This window comes from Dama dama, chromosome X (assembly GCF_033118175.1).
Source record: "Dama dama isolate Ldn47 chromosome X, ASM3311817v1, whole genome shotgun sequence".
In the NCBI taxonomy this organism is placed as follows: Eukaryota; Metazoa; Chordata; class Mammalia; order Artiodactyla; family Cervidae; genus Dama; species Dama dama.
Genome location: NC_083714.1, coordinates 129,851,886 through 129,876,803, shown reverse-complemented (window position 1 = coordinate 129,876,803; position 24,918 = coordinate 129,851,886). Strand labels below are relative to the sequence as shown.

Genomic DNA, 24,918 nt, shown 5'->3' with positions numbered 1-24,918 from the left:
TAACAGTATTAATTCTTCCAATCCAAGAGCATGGGGTCACTTTCCATTTCTTTGAATCATCTTCAATTTCCTTTATCAGTGTTTTATCTTTTTAAGTGTAGAAGTCTTTCACCTCCTTGGTTAAGTTTATTGGTAGGTATTTGATTTTTTAAAATGTGATTTTAATTCTGATTTTTTTACTTTCTTTTTGACACTTCATTATTAGTGTAAAGAAATGCAGCAGATTTCTGTGTATTAATTTTTTATCCTGCTCTCTTGCTAAATTCATTTGTTAGCTCTAATAGATTTTGTGTGGAGACTTTAGGGTTCTCTCTACATATATCATGGCATCTGCAAATAGTGACAGTTTTACCTCTAACCTTCCAATTTGGATACCTTTAGTTTCTTTTTCTTTCCTGATTGTTGTAGCTGGAACTTCCAATACTATGCTGAAAAGAAGTGGCAAGAGTGGGCATCCTTGTGTTGTTCCTGAACTTAGCAGGAAGGCTTTCAGCTTTTCACTGCTGAGTATTATGTTGGCTGTGGGTTTGCTGTAAATGGCTTTTCTTATGTTCCCTCTATACCCATTTTGGTGAGAATTTTTATCAGGAATGGATGTTCAATTTTGTCAAATGCTTTTTCTGCATCTGTTGAGATGATTATGTGGTTTTTGTCTTTCCTTTTGTTAATGTGCTATATCACATTGTTGAATTCATTTTGCTAATATTTTTGAGGATTTTTGCATCTGTATTCATAAAAGATACTGGCCTGTAATTTTTTTTTGTAGTGTGTTTTTCTGATTTTGGTATCAGAGTGATGTTGTCTTCATGATGTGAATTTGGCAATGTTTCCCACTCTTCAGTTATTTTGCAATCATTTGATAAAGGTAAGTATAAGTTATTCTCTGTATGTTTGGTAGAATTCCTCAGTGAAGCTATCCGTCTTGAACTTTTGTTTGCAGGAAATTAATCATATTGTTTAGTGTTTCTCTATCCTTCTATGTATAAATTTCTTTTTAAATTTCAGTGTCTTTTTTTTCCCCACCAGTGTCATTTTTTAAATGTCAAATTCTACTAATGTTTTTCCTATTAGATTTCTCTTAATTTGTATTTGTTTTATGTACTTCCTCTTCCTTTACATTAATCTTTTTGTTTCATCTTGTGCTTCATTTAAATTATATAAAATTGACCTTTAATTCAATTTGTGAATACTAATTTTTAATAAGGGAGTAGATTCCATTTATATTTATGATGATCACTAATACATTTGTTTTATTATTCATTTCATTTTTCTATGCTACTTTGTTTTCTCATCATTTCTTGGTGGCACAGTGGTAAAGAATCCACCTGTCAATACAGGAGACACAGAAGATGTGAGTTCGATCCCTGGGTCGGAAAGATCCCCTAGAGAAGGAAATGGCAACCCACTCTAGTATTCTTGCCTGGAAAAACCCATGGACAGAGGAGATTGGCAGGCTACAGTCCATGAGGTCACAAAGAGTTGGATACGACTTAGCGATTGAGCATGTGCATGATCATTTTTTATTTGCTTTGTGATTTTTACATTTTTACATTGTGATTTTACATTTATTTTCTCTGTTTCTTTGGAAGGCCTATATGTTCCTTTTGATACTGGTAAGCTTGACTTTTTTTTTGGTGCCACCATGTAGCTTGTGAGATCTTAGTTCTCTGACCACAGATTGAACCCTAGGTCCTCAACAGTGAGACCGTGGAGTCCTAACCACTGGACCGCCAGGGAATTCCCTGGTAACTATGACTTTTAAGTTTTTCAGAAGCATTCTTTGGGTCTATGGAATGTCATGTACCCTGTATTGCAATAGCAAGAAAGTTCTCCGTGACTGTTAGTGTCACTTCAGAAGAACTCTGGAAGCAACTTTTTAAAGAAGTTCCTTGTAGCCAAGGATAATTTGGGATAATTTGAACATCAGTAAAAATAATTGCATCAGGGAATTCCCTCGCAGTCTAGTGGTTAGGACTCTGAGCTCTCACTGTTGTGGGCCTGGGTTCAATCCCTGGTCAGGGAACTAAGATCCTGCAGCCTAGGTGCAGTGTAGCTTAAAAAAAAATTGCAGTGAATCGAGACACATTGAATATGTTTGAATCATGAGTTTATAAGACTACCAAACAAACTTATTTTTGCATTTAAAAAAACCTGATTATGGTAGTTGACTTTTAAAATAGTGGGATAAAGAGTTTGGGAGATACTCTCCTCAGTGAAATAACCATTTAACTGGTAAAAATTATTTTAAAAAGTCAATCATTTTAAGTATCTGGAATTTGTTTTAAGGACATACAGCAAATAGAGAAGCATTTATTCAAAAAAATCTCCAGACCTTAGTGATGGACAGGGAAGCCTAGTGTACTGTAGTCCATGGGGTTGCAAAGAGTCAGACACGGCTGAGCAACTGAACTGAACTGAACTGAAGAACAATGGGAGTCCGTAGCATTTGAGCCAAGGACTGCTTCCCATCCCCCAGCTCAATATGATGGAGGCTTTGCTCTCAGAACTCTTAGAAAATAGAACAAGAAAGATGAGGCCCCGTTCCCTTACATCTCCTGGTCTAGAGCTTTGGTTTCACTCCAGGGAGGCAGGCCAGCACCACCTCTCATCACAGCCAGCTGTGTTGCAGAAGGTATATATCCAGGAAGGGGCAGGGCAGAGGATTGGCGATCTCTCCCTTTCCCAGGTTCCACGATAGGACGGAAGGTCTGCACACGTGTGGCAGGCTGTGTAGTACTGGGTTCCATCATTCCTGCTCACAGGGCAAAGGTTCCATATCAGGAAGAGCGAGATGATAAGACGAGGGGCTATAATCCCTGCCCACTTACCCTCCTCCAGAGCAGACGTGTCACTCTGGAAGAAGTGGGCCACCAGCCTCCTCTTCCCTCAGCTCAAGCAGAGGAATACAGAGGTCCCCTTAGAACTTAGAACAGTGCCTGTCACATAGTGTGAGTTTGTGTGTGTGTGTGTGTGTGAGAAAGACAGTTTGGCAGAGCACACAGATCTTTTCAGTTACAGTCTTTTTCCCCCAAAAGTCGAGCTGTTGCTCCATTTTCTTCTGAAAACCAATGTTGTAGAGAAGTCTGAAACCAAACTGGCTTTGTCGCCTTCGAGCACAGTGGTTAAGAGCTCTTGTCAGACTGCCTCGCTTTGTGTCCTGGCTCTAACTTGCCCGGGATGTGCGACCTTGGGCAAGTGACTTGACCTCTCTGATCCTCTCTGATCCTTACTGTTTTCCTCTGTAAAGTGGGGCAGCTCCCAGACCTCCCTGTCATGGACCCTTTGGATCTGTTAGCCAGACCATCCTTCCTCTCTTTTCTTTGTCTATTTCTTCTTACTCTATAATGTTTTAGTTCTGGTAGGACTTCTAGTCATAGTACCCCCAGCCCCTGCTTGAATATCTTACTCCATCCTCTTGGCCACCGTCATGGATCCAAGGGTGAGCATAGAACATAAACAACCAGTGTCCTTCTGTGGGGAAACCAGAAGAGGGACTCTGTCTTCTTCTGGGGCAGCTGAGCTGGGACACTGTGAGCCCAGAGCTGCCTGTGTGCATCTGGGGGAAGGCTGCCTGCTCCCGCACGCAATGACAGAGCTGAGGCAGCTGGAGGGCAGAGGGATCCTGACAAGATGGTCCGAGTTGCTGAATCCAGTCCACTTAACGGCCACCACCACCATTTTATTGGAAGGCTATGAGGGTTAAATGAGAGAATTCATGGAAAGTAGCATGTGGCGTGTGGAACTCAAGCCTCCATTCATGATGACTTGTTTCTCCCTCCCTGAGTGATGGCAGGGCTTCCCCCCTCCTTAAGCATCATTGCCAAATGTCTCTGTATGCAGGTAGTTAATTTTCTGTGAACCGTGGCGAGTTCTTTCAGTCCACAGATACAGATCTTCCTCCAGTTTAGGAAGACCTTCTTCTCAAAGAGCTTTCATCATATGCCTTGGTGGGAACAACGAGTCCCTGGGTGCTGGGGCTGACACTCTGTTCTGCCTATCTTTATCTTTGTCCTCCTCTGCCTGATGAGTTCCTGGAGGCGTGGACGTGGTTGGCAATGTTAATCTCAATAGCGGTTGACTTCCTTGTTCTACCCCCAACTCCCCGGGCCACAGAAGGCCCAGGTGGCAGAACTCCCTGCTTGCATAAAGCCAGCTCCTTTATGCTGGGTCGTTCTGGAGAATGGGCTTCAGCTGTTTCCCTGGGCCAGGGCTGCTGTCTTTCTAGCAGCAGTACCAGCAGGTACCTGCCATACACTACTTCTCAGTGACAGACTTCAGGCAAAGTTATGGGGACGAGGGCAACTATGCAGGTTCCACAGACCCCTGATGTGCAGGCCTAGCCTGGGCGCTAGTAGGAAATGCAGAATCTCAGGCCCCAAACTGGACTCACTGTGTCACAGGGAGCCTTTCTCACAACATTCCCAGGCGATTTGTGTGCCCATTTGAGAAGCTTGGCTCCAGAGCACAGGCTACTTTAACCCTTTTATTCATAGTCCTTTTTTTTGGAGTGGGGAGATCTACTCACAAGTCATTCTTCATAGCAAAATCCTTCCCAGACTCCTCACTAGACCACATCATGTCATGTTCCTTTTACTGCTTACTTCATCTTCATGTGAAATTTCCCTTAATGTCACTACCATAAAGTGGGGGCTCTTTTGCCAAGGACTAGGAATCTTATATGCATAATTCACACTTTATTGAAACTTTAATTTTACTAGGTCAGATTCCTGCTGTGTCCTTGGCTCGCCTCACCTTTTGGAGAATTACGAAACTTTCCACATTTCTGCCAGATGCTTCTTCCTGTTTTGTTCTCAGTTTGGGCTGTTTGTTTCTATTTGCTTGATGTTTGTATGCAAAAACAATCAAAAAACATTTGGTTTATGTAAACACAGAGCACAATTCAAATTTGTTCCATATGAGATTCTCTAATAATTCTAATGTCCTGTAGTTGCTCTAAGGTTAAGGTTGAATTATCATTTCTTTTTAGCATATTTATTGAATGTGTTTTGGGGTGAAAAGTCGTTATGTCATTAAAAAGAAGTCTTTGTTCAAAATGTGGAAAATTTTTCAAGAGCTGCTTTAAAAAAAGTTGCTAGCTGAAAGGTCATTCTGTAAGATAGTTATGTTCTTGGCAAAAATTTAAAAGCACAAGCACATCAAGAGTTGGCCAAGGAATGGGGAACTGGGAATTCTCTTCTGCTGGAGGGAATGTATATTAGTACAGTCATCTTGGAAAGTAATACTGAAAATGTGCCACATCCAGCAATTTTACTTTGATACTCCAAGAGAAAGTTTTTATAAATGTGGGCAAAGAGGTATTAAAGGATGTACTAGAATTTCTTAAAGTACTATTGGTGTGGGCCACTTGTTTATGTATCACCTGAGCTCCTGGTTAAACTGCAAATTCCTCAGCTGTATACTGTACCTACTAAAAATAAGAATTTCTAGGAATTGAGGCCCAGGAATTCACATCTTTAACGATGTGTTCCCTTCCAAATTTGAAAGGCATGGCTATTTTCCTAATATGTAGTCTAATTTTATTTCTTTTAGTGCTTTTTCTTATTGTTTTGAAAATAAGTGGTATTTTATGGTCCACAGAAAAGTGAGAAAAGAAGCACCTAGTATCTGTAATGCTTGCCCTTCTCCAAAGATTCTTTGAAATTTGAAGGTAATTTTTTTCTTTCTATGTTTATATATGTTTATTTTTTAAACTTGCTATGGAAAATTTTAAATATGTACACAAAGAGAATAATGCATCAAGCACCCATGTGCCCATCATACAGCTTCAACGATTGCCTGCTCAACTGCAATCTTCTTTCAATTCTGTCCACCGCTCAACCTCAACCTCTTTTCCACTCACCCTCTTTGAAGGCCATCTCTGACAGCATATTATTTTATCTGTAAATATTTTGATAATGGTATCTCTAAAAGATAAGGACTCAAAGATATGATCACACCGTCTTTACACCTAAACCAGATTAACAATAATTTGTTTATGTCAGCATTTATCTGGTTAGTGTTGATAGCAATCCAGTCAGTGTTCACATTTCTCTAATTGTCTTATTTTTTTATACTTACTTGACTTAAGTTTCAGATGAAGTTCATACACTTCAATTGACTGAGGTATCTTTTGTCACTTTTCTCATCTATTGGTTTCCCCTCCAATATTTTTTGCCTTATAATTTATTTATTGAAGAAAGAAGATCCCATAGTGTTTCCCACCATCTAGATTTTGTTGATTACATCCCTGTTGTTTCATTGGTATGTTTCTCTGTTCTTTTATTTCCTGTAAATTGGCAGAGAGAGCTAGTGGGTTGATTAGGTTCAGGTTTCATTTTTTTTTCACCAATGCACTATGTATTTCCATCATGAGGCATATGTCTGGTTGTTACTCTGGTTAGCAGCTATTGATGATCATTGCTCAGATCCATTGATTTATTAGTGGTTGCAAAATGGTGATATTCTATCAAGTCTTCTTCATATATTGTAGGGATACTTCTTCAGTTTAGTTCAGTTCAGTCGCTCAGTCATGTCCAACTCTTTGTGACCCCATGGACTACAGCATGCCAGGCCTCCCTGTCCCTCACCAACTCCTGGAGTTTACTCAAAACTCATGTCCATTGAGTGGGTGATGCCATCCAACCATCTCATCTTCTGTCATCTGTTTCTGCTCCCGCCTTCAATTTTTCCCAGCATCAGGGTCTTTTCAAATGAGTCAGTTGTTCGCATCAGGTAGCCAAAGTATTGGAGTTTCAGCTTCAGCATCAGTCCTTCCAATGAATATTCAGGACTGATTTCCTTTAGGATGGACTGGTTGGATCTCCTTGCAGTCCGAGGGACTCTCAAGAGTCTTCCCCAATACCACAGTTCAAAAGCATCAATTCTTTGGCACTCAGCTTTCTTTGTAGTCCAACTCTCACATCCATACATGACTACTAGAAAAACCATAGGTTTGACTAGACAGAACTTTGTTGGGAAAGTAGTCTCTGCTTCTTAATATGCTGTCTAGGTTGGTCATAACTTTTCTTCTAAGGAGCAAGCGTCTTTTAATTTCATGGCTGCAGTCACCATCTGCAGTGATTTTGGAGCCCAAAAAATAAAGTCTGTCACCGATTCCAATGTTTTCCCATCTATTTGCCATGAAGTGATGGGACCAGAAGCCATGATCTTAGTTTCCTGAATGTTGAGTTTTAAGCCAACTTTTTCGCTCTCCTCTTTCACTTTCATCAAGAGGCTCTTTAGTTCTTCTTCACTTTCTGCCATAAGGGTGGTGTCATCTGCATATCTGAGGTTATTGATATTTCTCCTGTCAATCTTGATTCCAGCTTGTGCTTCATCCAGCCCAGCATTTCTCATGATGTACTCTGCATATAAGTTAAATAAGCAGGGTGACAATATACAGCCTTGATGTACTCCTTTCCCGATTTGGAACCAGTCTGATGTTCCATGTCCAGTTCTAACTATTGCTTCCTGACCTGCATACAGATTTCTCAAGAGGCAGGTCAGGTGGTCTGGTATTCCCATCTCTTTCAGAATTTTCACCAGTTTGTTGTGATTCACACAGTCAAAGGCTTTGGCATAGTCAATAAAGCAGAAGTAGATGTTTTTCTGGAACTCTCTTGCTTTTTCGATGATCCAACAGATGTTGACAATTGACCTCTGGTTCCTCTTCCTTTTCTAAATCCACCTTGAACATCTGGAAGTTCACGGTTCATGTACTGTTGAAGCCTGGCTTGGAGAATTTTGAGCATTGCTTTGCTAGTGTGTGAGATGAATGCAATTGTGTGGTAGTTTGAACATTCTTTGGCACTGCCTTTCTTTGGGATTGAAATGAAAATTGACCTTTTCCAGTCCTGTGGCCACTGCTGAGTTTTCCAAATTTGCTGGCATATTGAGTGCAGCACTTTCACAGCATCATCTTTTAGGATTTGAAATAGCTCAACTGGAATTCCATCACCTCCACTAACTTTGTTCATAGTGATGCTTCCTAAGGCCCACATGACTTCGCATTCCAGGATGTCTGGCTCTAGGTTAGTGATCACACCATCATGATTACCTGGGTCATGAAGATCTTTTTTATATAGTTCTCCTGTGTATTCTTGCCACCTCTTCTTAATATCTTCTGTTAGATCCATACCATTTCCGTCCTTTATTGTGCCCATCTTTGCATGAAATGTTCCCTTGGTATCTCTAGTTTTCTTGAAGAGATCTCCAGTCTTTCCCATTCTATTGTTTTCCTCTATTTCTTCAATGAGGAAGGCTTTATTATCTCTCCTTGCTATTCTTTGGAACTCTGCATTAACATGGTCTACTGGAGAAGGGACACTTCTATTAAAAGAATATCCCCTTCATCAACTTTTTTTTTTAACTTGAAGTATAGTTCATACAGGGCTTCCCTAATAGCTCAGTTGGTAAAGAATCTGCCTGCAATTCAGGAGACCCCGGTTTGATTCCTGGGTTGGGAAGATCTCTGGAGAAGGGATAGGCTACCCACTCCAGTATTCTTGGGCTTCCCTGTGGCTCAGCTGGTCAAGAGTCCACTTGCAATTCGGGAGACCTGGGTTCAATCCCTGGGTTGGGAAAATCTCCTGGAGAAGGGAAAGGCTACTCACTCCAGTATTCTGACTATTTCAGTATAGTTCATATAGGATAAATACTTGATCTTTCCCTTTACTAGTTTTTAAAATAATGGTTGGTTCTCTGCATGTGTGTGTGCTAAGTTGCTTTAGTCATGTCCGACTCTTTGTGACCCTATGGATTGTAGCCCACCAGGCTCCTCTATCCATGGGATTCTTCAGGCAAGAATACTGGAGTGGGTTGCCATGCTCTCCTCCAGGGGATCTTCCCAACCCCGGGATCAAACCCATGTCTCTTCTTCTGCATTGGCAGGTGTGTTCTTTACCACTAGTGCCACTTGGGAAGCCTGGTTGGTTCTCTAGTATTCTCCAAAGGTGATCATATTTTAAATGTCAAGGTAGAGAGGGAGGTGGGAGGGGGGATCGGGATGGGGAATACATGTAAATCCATGGCTGATTCATGTCAATGTATGACAAAAACCACTACAATATTGTAAAGTAATTAGCCTCCAACTAATAAAAATAAATGAAAAAAAAGTCAAGATATAGTTCACATACTATAAAATTCACCCTTTTAAAGTGTACAATTCACTAGTTTCTAGTGTATTCACAAAGTTGTGCAACCATCACCACTAGGTGAATTTAAAAGCCTCAGTATATACTCAGGGACATATTTGATATATTTTGATCCAAAGCAATTATTCTTTTAACATTCAATTGTTTTTCATCTTTAGCGAGCTGGAGCCTCTTTAAACTGGCTCCTCAGACCTTCCGACACTTTCTTTTTTTGCTTTCTTTTATGAGGAGATATTGCTGGTTCATCTTGTACTGTTCTGCTCCAGCCCAGGAATCAGTCATTTCTCCCAGAAACCCTGGTTCCTGTAGTGGGAAATTATATATAGAGATCCCAGTTTGGGTGCCTGGGGTGCTCATCTTTACTGCTTATTGTTTCTGGACCTCAAATATTGATTTTTACCTCTTCAGTAGAGCTAATTTGTTTGCTTTGTCCTGTGATTTATAATCCATGAGGTAGAATTTAGCTATTAGTAATTTTCAGGAATTAAACAGTGTCTTATTCAACTAATGATTTGTGTGAAAAATACTGTTCTAAAACCACCTAATTGTCAGTCAGTGTTTATTTTAAAATTATTTCCCTTGGGTAGGATGGTTTAAAGATTCAGAGTAAAAATTCTTACTTGGCATTAATTATAGTCAGCTGAATTCCAACATGATGCAATGTGTTCATGTTAAGTATAACTTAAGTATCAAGTACCAGATAAACGGTAAATTTTTATAGGGCATGCTTAGTTCAATAAAACTAGGTTCTTGCTAGGGGAAAGTAAATGCTTTTTTAACCTTTGGGATATAATATAATGAATTACTACAACTTTACTCAAGAAGGTCTGTATTTCTCATAAGCTAGTAATTTATTGTTTCTTATTTGGATTTCCGTCAGTCAGTGATGAGAAATGAAAAGCAACAGCTTCTTTTTTTCTTTTTTTAACAGCTTCTTTTCTGAATGATCTTTTTCTGAAGAGATGATTGAAAGGCCTTGTATTATTCCTGGCTCAAGGACCCATAAACATGTCAGGGATTTTTAGTTAAGTTATTAAAACACTGTCAAAACCTTGAGTAGCTGCTTTTAACTATCTGATATACATTAACAGCTCTGAAGGAACAAATAAATTTTAGCACATAACCAAAATCCCTTTGACTGCTTTGAAACCATCTAGTTTGTATTCACAGGATATGCCTTTGAAACGTTCTGCTCTCAATCTCCCTAAATAAAATTTCACTTTATTGTGTGTTTATTTAAGTGAGAAAATGAAAGCACTTAAGAATGTTTGTATTCAGCCATACACAGCCTCCTTATTCTGAGTTCCCTAAGGGCAAGCACCACATCTTTTTACTCCCTGTGCCCAGAATTCTCTAGGTCCCTAATACTAAAACAACAAAAAAAGTATCTATGCAAGAGAGGCTGTAGTAGGTCCCTTAAATGCAAGGTCTCAGGTGCTTAATCACTTAGTGCCTGATTATCAAATGCTTTCAGTGATTTTTAGGTGAGTTCAAGGTCCTACTGTGAATATTTTCACAACCTATATTTTGTGTTTTATACAATATGGAACAATCTCCTTTTTAAAAAATATATTTATTTCTTTTTTCGGCTGTGTTGGGTCTTAGTTGTGGCATGTGGGATCTAGTTCCCTGATCCTGGGCCCCCTGCATTGGGAGCACGGAGTCTTAACCACTGGGCCACCAGGGAAGTCCCAACATTGAACCATTGAACAATTTCTGATCTCTGCTGTTCATACTTCCTCTGCGACTTCACTTTTATCACATGAGAATTTTGTATTAAATGTACTTCCAGTAAAATGATTTTTATCATATACTGTTTCTTACAGCCTTCTGTAAATGGATTCGAAATACCTTTTTAAAAAACGCCAAAAAAGATTATAGCTGACCTCTTCTGTACAATCATGCATAGACTAATCTTTGTTGGACTTCAATAATGGTTTGTTAAATATAATTAATAGAACTAGGCCATCCTTTCCTTGTTTCCCATCAAAGTTAACAGTCTTTTAAAAAAAGTATTTATTTTTGGTTGTGCTAGGTCTTAGTTGCAGGCATGTGGAATCTAGTTCCCTGACCAGGGATTGAACCTATTCCTCCACATCTGGAGCAGGGAGTCTTAGCCACTGGGACCACCAGGGAAGTCCCCTAACAGCCCTTATATGGATGAAAGGTAATGGCAGAAGGCTCTTTAAAAGTATCTATACCTAAACTGCTTTTGACTTTTTAAATTGAGCAAACATCTTTTTTATGTTCCTTGACACTTTTTCCTCAAGTGCTGGTGGACTTAGAAGTATTGGAGGGTAATTATGGAAGAACTAGAACAAGAATATTGACATTAGGTTGTGTCCTATGTTGCTTAGTTACATGATTGATGAGACCGATTCTTGACATGTTATAGCATTAAAAGGAGGCCCTTGGAAAGTACCTATTAAAGGCTGGTTACCAATATTTTGAAATCATATTAGTGTGGGTATACAAGCTATTTTTCACTTTTTTTTTAAAACTTGAAAAAATATTAGTTTTATTTACCTTTCTGTGAATAGTATCTCAGCCCAGTGAAATTTTCTATAAATGATGACATGTCATTTATCATTTAATTGCTTGAAAAAAATCAAGGTTAAAGCCTTGAGAGGAAATTTACCATCAAGTACATTTTCAGAGTACTTCTTACTGTACCTTTGCTTTTCCTTTTTGAAAGCAACTTTATAGTTTTAAGAGTTCTAAAGTAAAGGACAAATTGCATTCTGGGAGTTTTAAAAAGTCATCACGGGATACTAAAATAGAAGGCCTCTATATTTGAAGAGATTTCACACTAATATGCTGTTTGCTTTATGACTTTTGTGTTCTTTACTGTTTAGATGTGTCTTTAACATTTAGTGAACTGAACAAAAAAATAAAGCATATCAGATTTGAATTAATGTAAAGGCTATATTATTTAGCGTTTAACTAGTAAGTTTTAAACATAGTTTGGGTTCACTATGGAAAAAGCATACAATTTCAGTAGCGAAATTGCAAAATACACATTTTTGGAGTTGATGAATGTTTTATTTACTCAAACTCATATTTTTCTAAGTCTCTTTAAACTTTGAAAGGCTTAAGTCGTTTGTAAAAAACACCCATATCGCCATTCTGCTGCTCCCTCTGTATTTATTAAAGAATGTGAAAAATTCTTTATTTATGAAACAGTCACACAAGACATATATTTCAGACTCCCCAACCGTGAAACACAGATATAGAGAAAATATACGTTAAAAATTCCTGTTCGTTGCAATGTGCGAAACAAGTTTCAAAATGTAACACTTCTTGTTTTTCCCGCTGTAAACTAACCAATTAGGTTCTCTGAACGTTTATTAAAAAGAAAATTTAAAGTTTGGTACGTGCTCTAGAATAACCCTTCTGCCCCTCCTTTTGCCCACACACCCATTTAGACTGGCAAGCCTATTTTCATTTTATTTCAAAGTTGCTTTTTTTTTTTTTTTTTAAGCGAAGGCAGGGGACAGTGGGGGTTGCTAAATTTATCTTCTTCTCCAGCCACAGGGATGAAGAAAACACATTTACTGCGGGCGGGGGTCTGAGGGCCTGCAAACAACTCGAGCAGGCGCCTGGGCCAGGACCGGCGCGGAGAGGCGGTAGGTCTCCGGGGAGGGCCCGGGGGCCGGCCGCGGCCCTCGGGAGATGGTGGGGGGCGGCCGGGCCGGTTGCGGGCCTCTTGCCTCTCCGTGGGGTCGGCGGACCACGGCCCCGCGCGGGCTTTTACGGCCGAGACGGCGGCAGTGGCGCGTGTGTAGCGGCGGCGGCGGCGGCGGGCGGGAGCGCGGAGGAGGTGGAAAGAAGGGGGGCGCTGTCACGGAGACTGCGGCCGCCGGAGACCCCGCCGCAGCGAGGCCACTGGGCTCCCCGGTCGCGGAGCGTGAGCGCACCGACCGGGGCGCCAGGGGGACACACCGGGCGAAGGAGGGGGCCTATCTATCCTTCCGCATTTTCCTGGGTCTCTCTCCCGGGCGGTGACGTGACGTGCTGACGGCGGGCCCGTGCCGGGGAGCTGGGCCGCTTTTTGTCAGCTCCGAACTCGGCCCCTCCTCCCTCCCTCCGCCCGCCCCACCAGCCGGAGCCCGGCCCAGTGCTCCAGAGAAAGGCCGGCCTGCAGCACCCGCCACCGTCGCCGACCGCCCGCACGCCCGTCCGGTGAGTTCCGGGCGCCGCCGCGGCCGTAGGGCCTAGCCCGCGCGCAGGGGCCTGGTCCCGGCCTGGTTGGCGGCCCGCGTGGCGCCCTTCCGCGCTAGGCCGGGCGGTGTGGCGCGCGGCGCCGAGCAGGCCCCAAGGAGGCCGCAGTTAGGCCCGGGGAGGAGCCCGGCTGCCCCGAGCGGCGGCGGAGGCGCGCTCCACAAACGGGCGGGGGTTGGGGGACGGTTGCCCGGTGGCCTTGGAAACGGCCGAGGGGCTCCGGTCGGTGTCGCGGCCGGCCTGGGGCATCGCGCCGCGGTGAGGCCTGGCAAGGAGGCGAAGGCTGCAGGCGTGAGGTGAAGGCCGCAGGCCGGCCGGGCCGATTTTCGCTATGTAAATATCGACGAGGGGGGGAGGGACGGGGGAAAAGATGGCGGCACCTCGGCGCCTGCTGCAGGGGACTGTTGAGGGGGTTGCCGGGAGGGGGAGCCGCCATCTTGAAGGCGGTGTCTGAAGAGAAAATTCCGCTACAGCCCGTGAGGGGGGGTCGGAGAGCGGGCGGCGGCGGCGGCGGCTCCGGTGACGGGTCCCGGAGGCCCGGCACGGCAGCGTGTGCGTGCGGAGGGGGCGTGCTCGCTCCCCACAGCGGCCATTGCCCTCGCCGCCATGATGGGCGCTCTGGCTCCAGTCGCTCGGCGGCAGCGCCACCTTCCTGCCCTGCCTCCCGCAGCCCCGTGACTGGCTCCTGCTTCCGCTGTATTTTAACTGAGCTGCCGCAGGCGGCCATAGCTGGCGCCCGGGCGCCGCGGCCGTCTCGTCCCTCAGGGCCCTTCCCCCCGCGCTGGTAGTCTTTTGAGGGTCGTCCGGACGGATGGCCGCCCAGGCATGTGGACTCATCAACGCAAAAGGGACCCCAAGATATTTTTTAATTTTTACCACATCGAAGTCACACGTGACTGTTAGGGTGCCCTAGACGCAGTCGTTTTCCAACAATCACTGTCTTCTCGAGTAAAAAAATTAAGGAGTAAAAAAAAAAAATTGATAGGTAAGAAGTTCTTACCACTTTTATGCTATAAGGGGAAAATGCAAATTGCACAGCACGGAAACGGAGGAATGAAAAATCTTAAGGAGTCATTTCAATTTCATTAATTCGGCAACAGCTTTCTAGAAAAGATAAATTTAAGCTCTTAGCGATCTGTTGCTAGCATTTTTTTTCCCCCAGGAGTAAGAAAAGGGCAGAAGTTTTAGCTGGTTACTGAAGGACAGCAGAAAGTGATGCAATGCTGTTCTGTACATGGTATGGTATTCACTTTCTCTATTTGATGTGAAAAACTCTACGGTGCAGTTCCACCTTTTAAGTAGTTTTGACTGCATACTCTACTACTCTCCCGTGAACTCGGAGCCCAGTGCCAGCTGGTGCTCCGAAAGATTAAAAAGATTCTTGTAGTGCAGACGGCGACTCCAAGAAGTTCGTTGTTCAGAGGCAGATGAGGTGAGATGTACTGAGGTGGTGCGGGGAAGGTACAACCAGTTATTGGGGTTTCAGAGGAAAGCAAGGTTAGGTGACATTTTGAGGTTACTGAAGGATGGGTAGGACTTTGTTTGACGGAGATGGGGGTGGGGAAAGGGCGTTTCAAGGGTGAACGCTTCTTACAGAAAACAGCAAGTGTGTATAATTTGGCAGGAGTAGATGGTGTAGGTAGGGGAGTGGCGGCTAAGGTAGATGGAGCTTACTTTGCAGGTAGAGAGGCTTATACTTGATGGGAAAGGCTCAGAGAACCCTCAAGTATCAAGAGTGATGACGCACCTGAGCCCGGCTTTATAGTCTCTTGGTCCTTCCGCTGGCATCAGAAGAGTTTCAAAGTTGAGATATAATGAGAGTAGCAAAGTTAACCTTGAAAAGCAGTGTTTCACTACAGGAATGATTATCAAGAATGTTTGGAAGTTCAGCCAATTTTGCTACTTTTAAAAAATAATCTGTTATAGATAACTGCTCCTTTTTCCTGTCCTAATTTCTCACTTCAAGTAACCTTTTGTTCAAGAGTTGCTATAATTTCTGTAATAAACCAATGGGGAGGGACTTCTAGCTTTTCATTTACCGTGGTTGAACATTACAGGATCAGTGCTGTGGGTTACTTTACCAAAAGGAGGAATGAACCTGTAAGTATCCCCATGGTAATTTTTAAAGAAGTCAGTTTTAATGATGATTAAAAATGCAGCAACCTTCAGATGGCTTTTTTGGAATCCCTATTTTTCTGTTTGGTAAGAGGAACCACCTTTTTGATTAAGAACGTAACTAAGGCTGTTTGCTAAACTAATTAAGCCTTCTCATATTTTGATTAATATGTGAACTAGTCTAGATTCACATTTTGGGAATGTGTTTCCTAGAATTTTATGATAACGTAAATTTATAGGTAGCATAAATATTCATTAGAAAGTTGTTTCACTTTTTCCATTTTTTTTTTTTTTTTTTAAGAGTCTCATGTTGATTGTAAAAGGCCATGGGTTAGAAACGTTTGAGACAGTGCATTGTAGGAGGCTGACTCTTGAGCAAGATACTAAGGTGGGCTGTGGTTGTCGAGATGGTAAAGGTAAACGTAAACTTGAAAGAACCAGTTGCTTTGTGTCTTAACAACTGGGAAATACATAGAACTCTAAAAGAGAGAATTGTTGCTGCACATGCAGTACAGCAGCAGTGGGTGTTCCAGTACAGCAGGAGTGGATGAATAAGATTCCGAGTTGGACTCAAGTTGTATGTATAGTTAAGAGGACAGAAATCTATGGTTTAAAACTGGTGGAACACTGGCCATCTTGGATAAACGAGGTGTTGATTTTCAATTTGTGTATCTTTCAGATAGATGGAAGTTTGCTTTTTTTAAAAAGCATGCTCATAATGCATTGAAGAAAAACTTTTCTTTCTCATTGCTGTTTGTAAATGCTTCTTTTCTAAACCCATCTAGACTTTTAATGCCACTGATGTCCTTGTTTGTGTCATTTGTGTTTGTGTACACTGGCAATTCCAGACTTTTCTTTTTTACTCTTTAACTCCTCAACCTGTCCTTTAAACCACTCAGCCTCAGCAGAGATTACCTAATCGTTTACTTAGGCCAGAGAGATAGAGGACGATCAGATACAAGCAAGTGAATTTCCTTCCTGCCACTTCAGGCTCTTCCTTTGTCTCTCCCTAGGCTGTCCTGTTCTCTGCCTGCAGGAAGAATTGGCCTCCTTCAGGCCCAGATGCTCTGCCGGTGGGATCCACTGGTCCCAAAGGATGGAGCTCTGGCAGTGTGGTTCTGCCACTTGCATCACTGCCATCTAACTCTGCTGGTGCCTTTCCCTGTCCTTAAAAACATTCCTGGGTTTGCTCATCTTACAAAAACTTCAGCTATTTTTCCTTTCACCAGAACTTTTCTTTCTTTTCATCCCACTCTTCCTAGATCCGATACTTCCCAAATTGGGAAACTTTTCCACAGCATGTCAGCAGGTGTATCTCATAAAAGTGTTCTGTGTTTCAGAAACTCTGTGCCTTCTCTGTCTCCTGGCATGGGATTTTTCTCCAGGTCAGTCATCTCTGCTGTTTTCTTCAATCTTCTCCCATGGTTTTGGTGCCCTTTACGATGCCCACCCTCTTTTCTAGTTTCTCATCTAGCATTTCCAGTTGCTTATTAACCACCTCTATTCAGGTGTCTAACATGGCTGAAACCAAAGAAGCCCAGTACTGTTTACTGGGGGGAAAATTGTTCTTTAAACCCAGATCCCCTAAAATAACTTCTGCTTCTAGCTTGTTTTCTTTCTTTTATGGCACTGTCATTTTTCTAGACATGTTTATGTCATTTTCCTACATGTTTATTCTGTCTCATCTAGCAGTGTCGGTATGTTTTAATTTAGCATTTAACTGATTTTGTTTTAGCTGTGTATTTATATTTTTGTTATCTTTTCTAAACCTGTAGAGACAGATTCTCATTTATCCTTGTCCCAGAGCATTACCTGGCACATAGTAAAGACAGTTACCTAAAAACAATTATCTCAATTATTGGGTGCAGAGAATTGTATGTAGTTGGATAGTTTTCAATTATTAAAGTATCTGTCTAGTCACTGTGTTCTTTGACCAAGGGGTGTATGTAGTAAGACATACCACATAAGCTGAGTAACCCCCACTGCTTAAACTTGGGGTTAATATAGCCAGTCTCCTCTTATTCCTGTCAAATTATTTTTCAAAGAACTTTTTTTTATAAAATCCAGGAATCTTGTAACTATATTTTACTCAAAGGGAGGTATGTTTTGAGGAAGCTACATGACCTTGAAAATACAACCATTAGGATAGAAAAAATATTTACAGTTTTAAAATTATGAGATATCTCAGAATTGCTAAAAAGCAAGTATCGCTCAGATTTAACAGATCTTAAATATCTTACACGTATTTGTTTCATAACTTGCTCTGTATTTAAAGAAAACCTCACAGAAAGTGCCTCCCTGTCCCATTCCTGTCTTTTCTTTGCCAGAAATAACCACTGTCCTAATACGTATGTACCAGAAACAATATCAAGTACTGCTTTGTGTGTTTTAACTTTGCATATATGGTATCGTACTGTGTTTATAATTTTATATATATTTTTTCACTTAGCAAAGTGTTTTTTGAGATTTTTTTCATGCTTGTATGTGAATCTAGTTTAGCGATTCTCAGAGTGCTCCAGGAATTCCCAGGGAAGCTTGAGATTCTTCCAGCCTCATTCTTTTGTGCACTGCACAAGTACTGTACAAAGGCGCCACGAAACATGATGTCATGATAGATGGAACACAGACGCAGTTATGGGAATCCAGCTGTCCTCTATTAAGCCTGTCTTTGAAGAGATTTGCAGAAATGTAAAACAGTGCTACTCTTTTAACAATTTTTTTGTTTTGAAAAATAGTTATTTAAAAATCAGTGTTCATGTTTACATACAGTGGGTTGATTTTCTATGAACTAATAAATCTTTTTAAGATGTCTCGGATTTAATTTCTAACATAAACATGTCTAGATAGAACCCACATAAACAAAAACTCTTTGAGGTCTTCAATTTTTAAGAGTGTAAAGAGGTCCCGAGTCCAAGAAATTTGAAAACCACTGATCTACTTCATTCATTTTACTTATATTTTAATGTGTAAATATACTGTGGTTTATTTATCTATTCTTAGGGAGGGGCCATTAGGTTGTTAGCAGTTTTCTGCGATTTCCAACAGTGTGGCCCTGAGCATCCTAAATAGGGGGTTCTTCTCTCTCGAGATTGTGGAAGTCGAGTAGCTACATTCAAGAGTCAGTGCATTTGTCGATTTTATTGGGAATTGTCGAATTGTGCTCCATTTGACATCCCCACCAGCTTTGTATGAGTCTCTGTTTCTCCAGACCATTGCCAAAAGATTAGACTTTGCAGTTTTCTCCAGTCTTTTGGGTAAAAGTGGTATCTCATTGCTGTTTTCATTTAGCATTTCTTAGATTACTCATGTTGTTGAACTTTTTTTCCCATGTATTTATTGGCTGTATGAGTTTTCTGTGATTTACTTGTGCCTAACTTTGGTCCATTTTTTATTGGATTGTTGCCTTTTCCTCACTGGTTTATGGTTATTCTTTTTATATTCTGAATATTAATAATGTGTAGTTTCACACACCGAAAATACCATTTTCTAGTCTGTGGCTAATCTTTTAGTTTTGTTTGTGGAATGTTTTTTGTGTAGGACTTCTTAATGTGAAAGTAGTAAGTTTTCTCAGTTTTTTCTTTTTTAATGTCTTATGTTTTCTCGTATCAGCGAGAAATTCTTCCCTTGCCCCAAGGTTATAAATAATACTATACTTTTTCATATTTAGGTCATTAATTCATCTGGAATTTTCTCTCTATTGTGTGATGTAGGGATCTAATTTTATCTTTTGAATATAAATTTGCTGAGTAGTTTGGCCTTCCTCCTCTCTAATTCCATATATATATCTGTTTCTACTTTCTTCTGATTTCATTGGTCTGTTTGACTATAATACCTCTACCACTCTGATTTAACAATGATAGCTTTATAATTAAATCTTAATAAGTGTTCTTTTTCAGAGTTTTGAAGCTGTTTTTCTTCCTTTATTTTTGGGTCAGTTTGTTGGTTTGTATGAAAAACTGTTGGATTTTTATTGTATTTGCATCAAATTTACAGAATAATATATAGATAAATCTAGATATATGCTAAGTAGCGGAGCTGGGATTTGAGTCTTGGGTGTATTCTACTGCTTTTCATAAAACTCTTGCACAGCTTTTATTAGATTTTTTGCTAGAAAAAATTTGTATAATTTTTGTTATTGTGAATATCTTTTAGATATTGTTTCTAGTTAGTTATTGCTGATATATAGGGAGTACTATGGACTTAATGTATTGATAGTGTAACCTTGTTGAACTTGCATATTACTATATTTCATAGATTCTGAAGTACATTCCCCGCCTCCATTACATCTTGCATCTCTCCCCCTCAGAGAGTCACATAGATCTTCAGTTGATAGTGTCCTGTAATCATGGTTGTCCATGTCTTGATGTTATCATCTTTATATGCACGTACTTGGTCAGGACTCTTCGTTTCGTCGTCACTTAAATGAGTATGTGGATTGTTGTTTTGTAATTTCTTGCTCAGCAGTACAACTGAAGGCAGAAGGAATTGTGAAGTGAGTGTCTTACCAGAAAGAAAATCCCATAGATAATAATGGAACATTTTACGAAATGCCGTATCACCAATACTCTTGTTGGTAGAGGACAGTATTGTTAGGAAAAATTGAAGGGCTTTAAGTAGAAGAGCATTCCAGAGTAGGACCCTGAATGTGAAGTTTTAGGAGTACCCCTCTACCAATTTCTTTTGCTTCTATTTTTTTCTTCCGTATATGCACAGGCTATGATGGAAATACATCTAAATCAGTCTAAAAGAATTGTCTTGATAAGTCTAAAATGAAATTTCTAGATATTAAAATGTAGTATCAGTTTGACTGTATTTTCCTTAGTTGTAGGTAGAACAAGGATGCATTTTAAAACAGGTGGTATTTTTGGATTCAGTGAAATGTGGGAGTTTATAATTCGTTTGTATTTTCTAAATACATAAATGTATGTGAATAAAGATGTTTTATTTCTTCTTTTGATTTCCTTTTTGCCTCCTCTTTCTTTTTTGTTTTCTTTTTCTTCTGCTTCACTGACTAACGCCTCTAGCGCAGACTTGTATGAAAACATTGATAGCAGGCATTATTGTCTAGGTACTTTAATGTTTAATGGAGTGCTTCTAACATTTTATCATTAAAAATGATATTTTGGTGGGTTTTTTTTTTTTGGAGCGTGGGCATACTAGTTTTTTAGTTTATGTTCTCTTTTACCTAGCATTTTAGAGTTTTCGTTATGAACAAGAGTTGATTTTTTAATGTTTTTGCTGCATCTATACATGTGATGAATTGTATTAATAGATTTTGTATTTTTAACTATCTTTGGAGTCCCTGGATATCTGTGTCCTTTTGTTATTGCCATGTAGTTTTGTTTTTATGCTAACTTTTTAAGATATATTGAGGAGTATTTCTTTTTGAAACAAGTTGTGTTTAATAGAGATGATCTGTTTCTAGAAAGTTAGAATTCATCAGTGAAATTGTCTTTGCCTGGTGTCTTTTTTTTTTTCTGAATTGTTTTTTGGTTAATAGTTTTTTTCATGGTGGTAAGTCTTTTGGCTTTTCTTGAGTTTTCTTTATACAAAATAAAGTACTCTAGAAAGATATAACATTTCAAATATATTGGTATAAAATATAGTCTTCTCTAAAGACTTTAAAATGTCTAATTTCATTAATTTGTTCCCTTTTTTTTTGTTGAGTACTGCCAATAACTTGCGTATATTAAGGCTTTTAAAATAGTTCTTTTTATTGACCCTTTTTGCTTCTGCTCATATGGTTAATATTTCTTTCTTATTTGCATTTATTCTGACATTTTAAAAGTTTAATTTGAAGTTTAGCTCATTAGTTTTTAATCTCTACTGTTAAATGCCTTTAAAACTATAAAATTTATTCTGAACTGTAACTGGATACTGTGAATTTGATATGAATTGATTTTTTGTTATTTAGTTCTAAATGCATTGTGATTTTTTATTTTTCCTATTGCCCATTGCATTATTGAGACTTTCAAATTTATGGGAGTTTTTTTGGGGGGTGTTATTATCTCTGTGACATTTATTTCTGATTTTACTACTTTATAGTTGGGGGACGTTGATTAATACACAAAAATTAATTGTATTTTTCTATACTAACAACAAACAATTTGAAAATCAGATTTAAAAGCCAGTACAGTTGATTGATTGTTTCATATTTTTGTTCTAAATCCCAGTAGTACAATTTATAATAAGATCAGAAAGCATTCAATACCTTGAAATAAACCCAGCACAACTTACTAAGACCTTTAGTTAAAAAAGCATTACTGAGGAAATGAAAGATGAGCTAATAAATGTAGAGAGACACAATGTTCATGGATCGTAAGTGTCCATATTATAAATATGTCAATTTTGACATACAGAGAGATTCAATGAAGTCCCAATCAAAACCCCAACAGGCTGGTTTTTTTTTTTTTGGATCAAATCAGATTTATATGGAAATGCAAAGGGAAATGCAAAGGGCCTGGAATAGCAAAGCCAGTCTTGAAAAAAGTGTAAGTTGGAAAACTTTCACTACCACATATCAAACCTTATTATAAAGTTACAGTGATTAATATAGTGGGTGCAAGGCCGAATTGGTCAATGGAACGGAATAGTCTGAAAGTAGACCTACATATATAAGGTCAGTTGATTTACAACAAAAGTGTGTTGGGATTTTAATTGAATGTAGTAATCAAAGAGAATTAATATTACTGACCCAATATATTGAAGAGCAAGGTTGATTTTTCTGTGTATTTGTTTTTTTTTTTAATTCTACTTAGTAGAGTTTTCAGTTATTCTTATCAGTGGTATTTTACATTTTTAACTATGGCATAAAAAAGCTTTTGTCTTAAAAAAGAAAAACCTTTGCCTTCAACTATATTAATTTTGTATCAGCACACTTTATGAATTCACTCTGAAATTAAGATTTTAGTTGATTCTCTTGAATTTCCTCAGTAAGTCATATGTAAATAAATATAATTTCTTTCAAATAATAATTATATCTTGCATTTCATTATCTTACTGCCTTGGCTATCAGTTCCCATACAATCTTAAATAATAATAATGGGCATCCTTGTCTTAAGTTTGACTTGAGAAGAAATACTTTTAGTGTTTCACCTGAGTTTTAATACATTTCTTTTTGTTATAAAGTGATTCTGATATCAGTCTCCTATCTAAAAATACTTAATGTAACATGAACTAATTTTTGATTTGCATGTACTTGTGTGTTTTTTTAAACAACTTTATTGAGAGAAAGCTGTTGCAAAATACACCCTTTGAAACTGTATACTTCAGTGAATTTTTTGTAGATTGAGTTGTCCTCCTATCACCAGTAATTTTAGAACATTTTTATCACCTCAGAAAGCCTGTACCCAGTTAGCAATCAGTTTCCACCCCCTGCCCCTGCCAGTCTACTTTCTGTCTGTATGGATTTGCCTTTTCTTCACATTTCATGTTAGTGGAATCCTGTTGGTGTCTTCCTGTTCTTCCTTTTTCACTTCACCTCCTTCTCCTTCATAGTAAGAACACTTAACATATGATCTACCCTTTTAGGAAATTTTAAGTGTACACTACAGTATTGTTAGCTATAGATACTATGCCATATAGAGGATTTGCAGAACTCTCTATCCTTTACCATTTTCTCTCCAACATCTCCATTCAACCCCGAGGACCCACCATTCTACTCTCTGCTTCTCTGAGTTTGACTGATGGGATTTTGAGACTGAATACTATCCCAGTGTATTTATATATTACATTTTCTTTATCCATTCAACTGTCAGTGGACATTTACGTTTTAATATTTTGGCAACTCTTAATCTGAACATGAATATGGGCTTTGGAAAAATAAGATTTTAGGAAGACTTGTCATTTTTAGGTCTAGTTTTTTTCCTGTTTAAAAGCTCTTTTTAAAGAAAAAAATTTTAACTGAAGTATAGTTAATATGCAGTGTTGTGTTTTAGGACAAAATTTTAATAGATTTTGAAAGTTTGAACTCTTAGACTTTAACCAAAAAACCTTGAAATGACTGGTTCAAATGGTTTTATGGAAAAAACTAGTCTGTAACAACTTGGCATTAAATTTTGGAGCAAAACGTACAGAATTCTGAGTAGGACAGGGCAAGGAAGGAGGGGCTCTGACATTTACAACAGGAAGCATTTTTTTTTTCTCTTCTTGACACACAGGGTGGCAAGGTTGTTTAAAATATTCTGTTAGTGGAATTTGAATTAAACCTTTTAGCTCAATATTACTTATATATATATATCTTTACTTATTTTTTGAGTGTTTGATCTGTTAGGTGTTGATAAGAGTTGTAACTTTTTAGTACTATTGATTTTTTTGGTTCCGTTTCTATCTCAGTTTGTTTTTTTTTTTTGCTTGTACATGTTTCCATGCTGTTTTATTTGACACATACAAGTTAATAATGACTTCAAGATAGACTAGAGAACACACATTTATTTTTACTTTTTTTTGAAATCACATTGAGGAAGAAGTATACAAAGAAAAAAGAAAACCTGAGGGATATGCCACTTGTAGTCCAGAATATGATGAATTTCTGGTTGCATAAAGCAATTGGGAATCAATCAATGACAAAGCCCTAGAAAACTTAGATAAGTGAACATGTATCCTTATTTGAAAAGCTGGAAGGACCATCCCCAAATTGTTATTTTGTGTTATCCCCAGTGTCAGAAGTGGGGACATCCTAGGAGAAAGAGCAAGCCGTGGGCACAACCAGATAAAGTTATGGAAAGCCAAGCCATTTACTTACCAGTATAGATGTCTCTAGTGGTTGTCCTCCTGAGCTAATGCCAGAAATTTGGCTTTCTGAATTGCAAATTCATCCATAGGAAATTCCAATGCGAATATTGTGGGGAGAAAGCTAAGGGCAGTGCTTTAGGTAGCTTATAGCTATCCTGAGGATATTGGACCTCCAGTACCTGCACGATGGGATACTCATCCACCATAAAGGAAAGCCTGGCTAATTACATGGTTCCTTTCTCTCCCTTGGCCTTATTCTAGATAGGACTCCTTTGGTCAGAACTTGGGTTCATTGCTAGGCCACCAGGGATTCTCACTTGGGCTGAGAAAATACAGAATACAGCTCAGCTATCAGAATGTAACTCTAGACCCTTATCCACAAATATACGTGGAGAACCTGTAAGAACAATGCTTTTGAGGAATACCATCAGTCTGAAAGAGAGGCACGAAATTCAACCCACTGAATAATGAAACAGCAGAGGAGACAGTTTAATATAGAGTACAGAATAAATCCTCAGAGATATTTGAGAAGATGCAGTATCCACTGAAAAAAGTTACTGTGTAAAAGAAAACTAAGTTTATTTTGAAATTAAAACATTTTTTAAAAAGCTTTTTGGCCATGCTACTTAGCATGCTGAATATTAGTTCCCTGACCAGGGATTGAACTCATGACCCCTGCACTGAAAGCACAGTCCTA

The 24,918-nt window shown here is 39.3% G+C and overlaps 1 protein-coding gene across 2 annotated transcripts in view; it reads left to right on the top strand.

The window, feature by feature from the left end:
* The first annotated feature begins 13,015 nt into the window (after positions 1–13,015).
* ZFX (zinc finger protein X-linked) overlaps positions 13,016–24,918 on the top strand; it is a 36,395-nt gene continuing 24,492 nt past the window's right edge. The window contains exon 1 of one of the 2 annotated variants that reach the window (XM_061137289.1): positions 13,016–13,334. The gene's annotated coding sequence lies outside the window, so the exon portion shown is untranslated. The remainder of the gene's footprint in view (positions 13,335–24,918) is intronic. The other variant, XM_061137290.1, reaches the window with a different exon arrangement.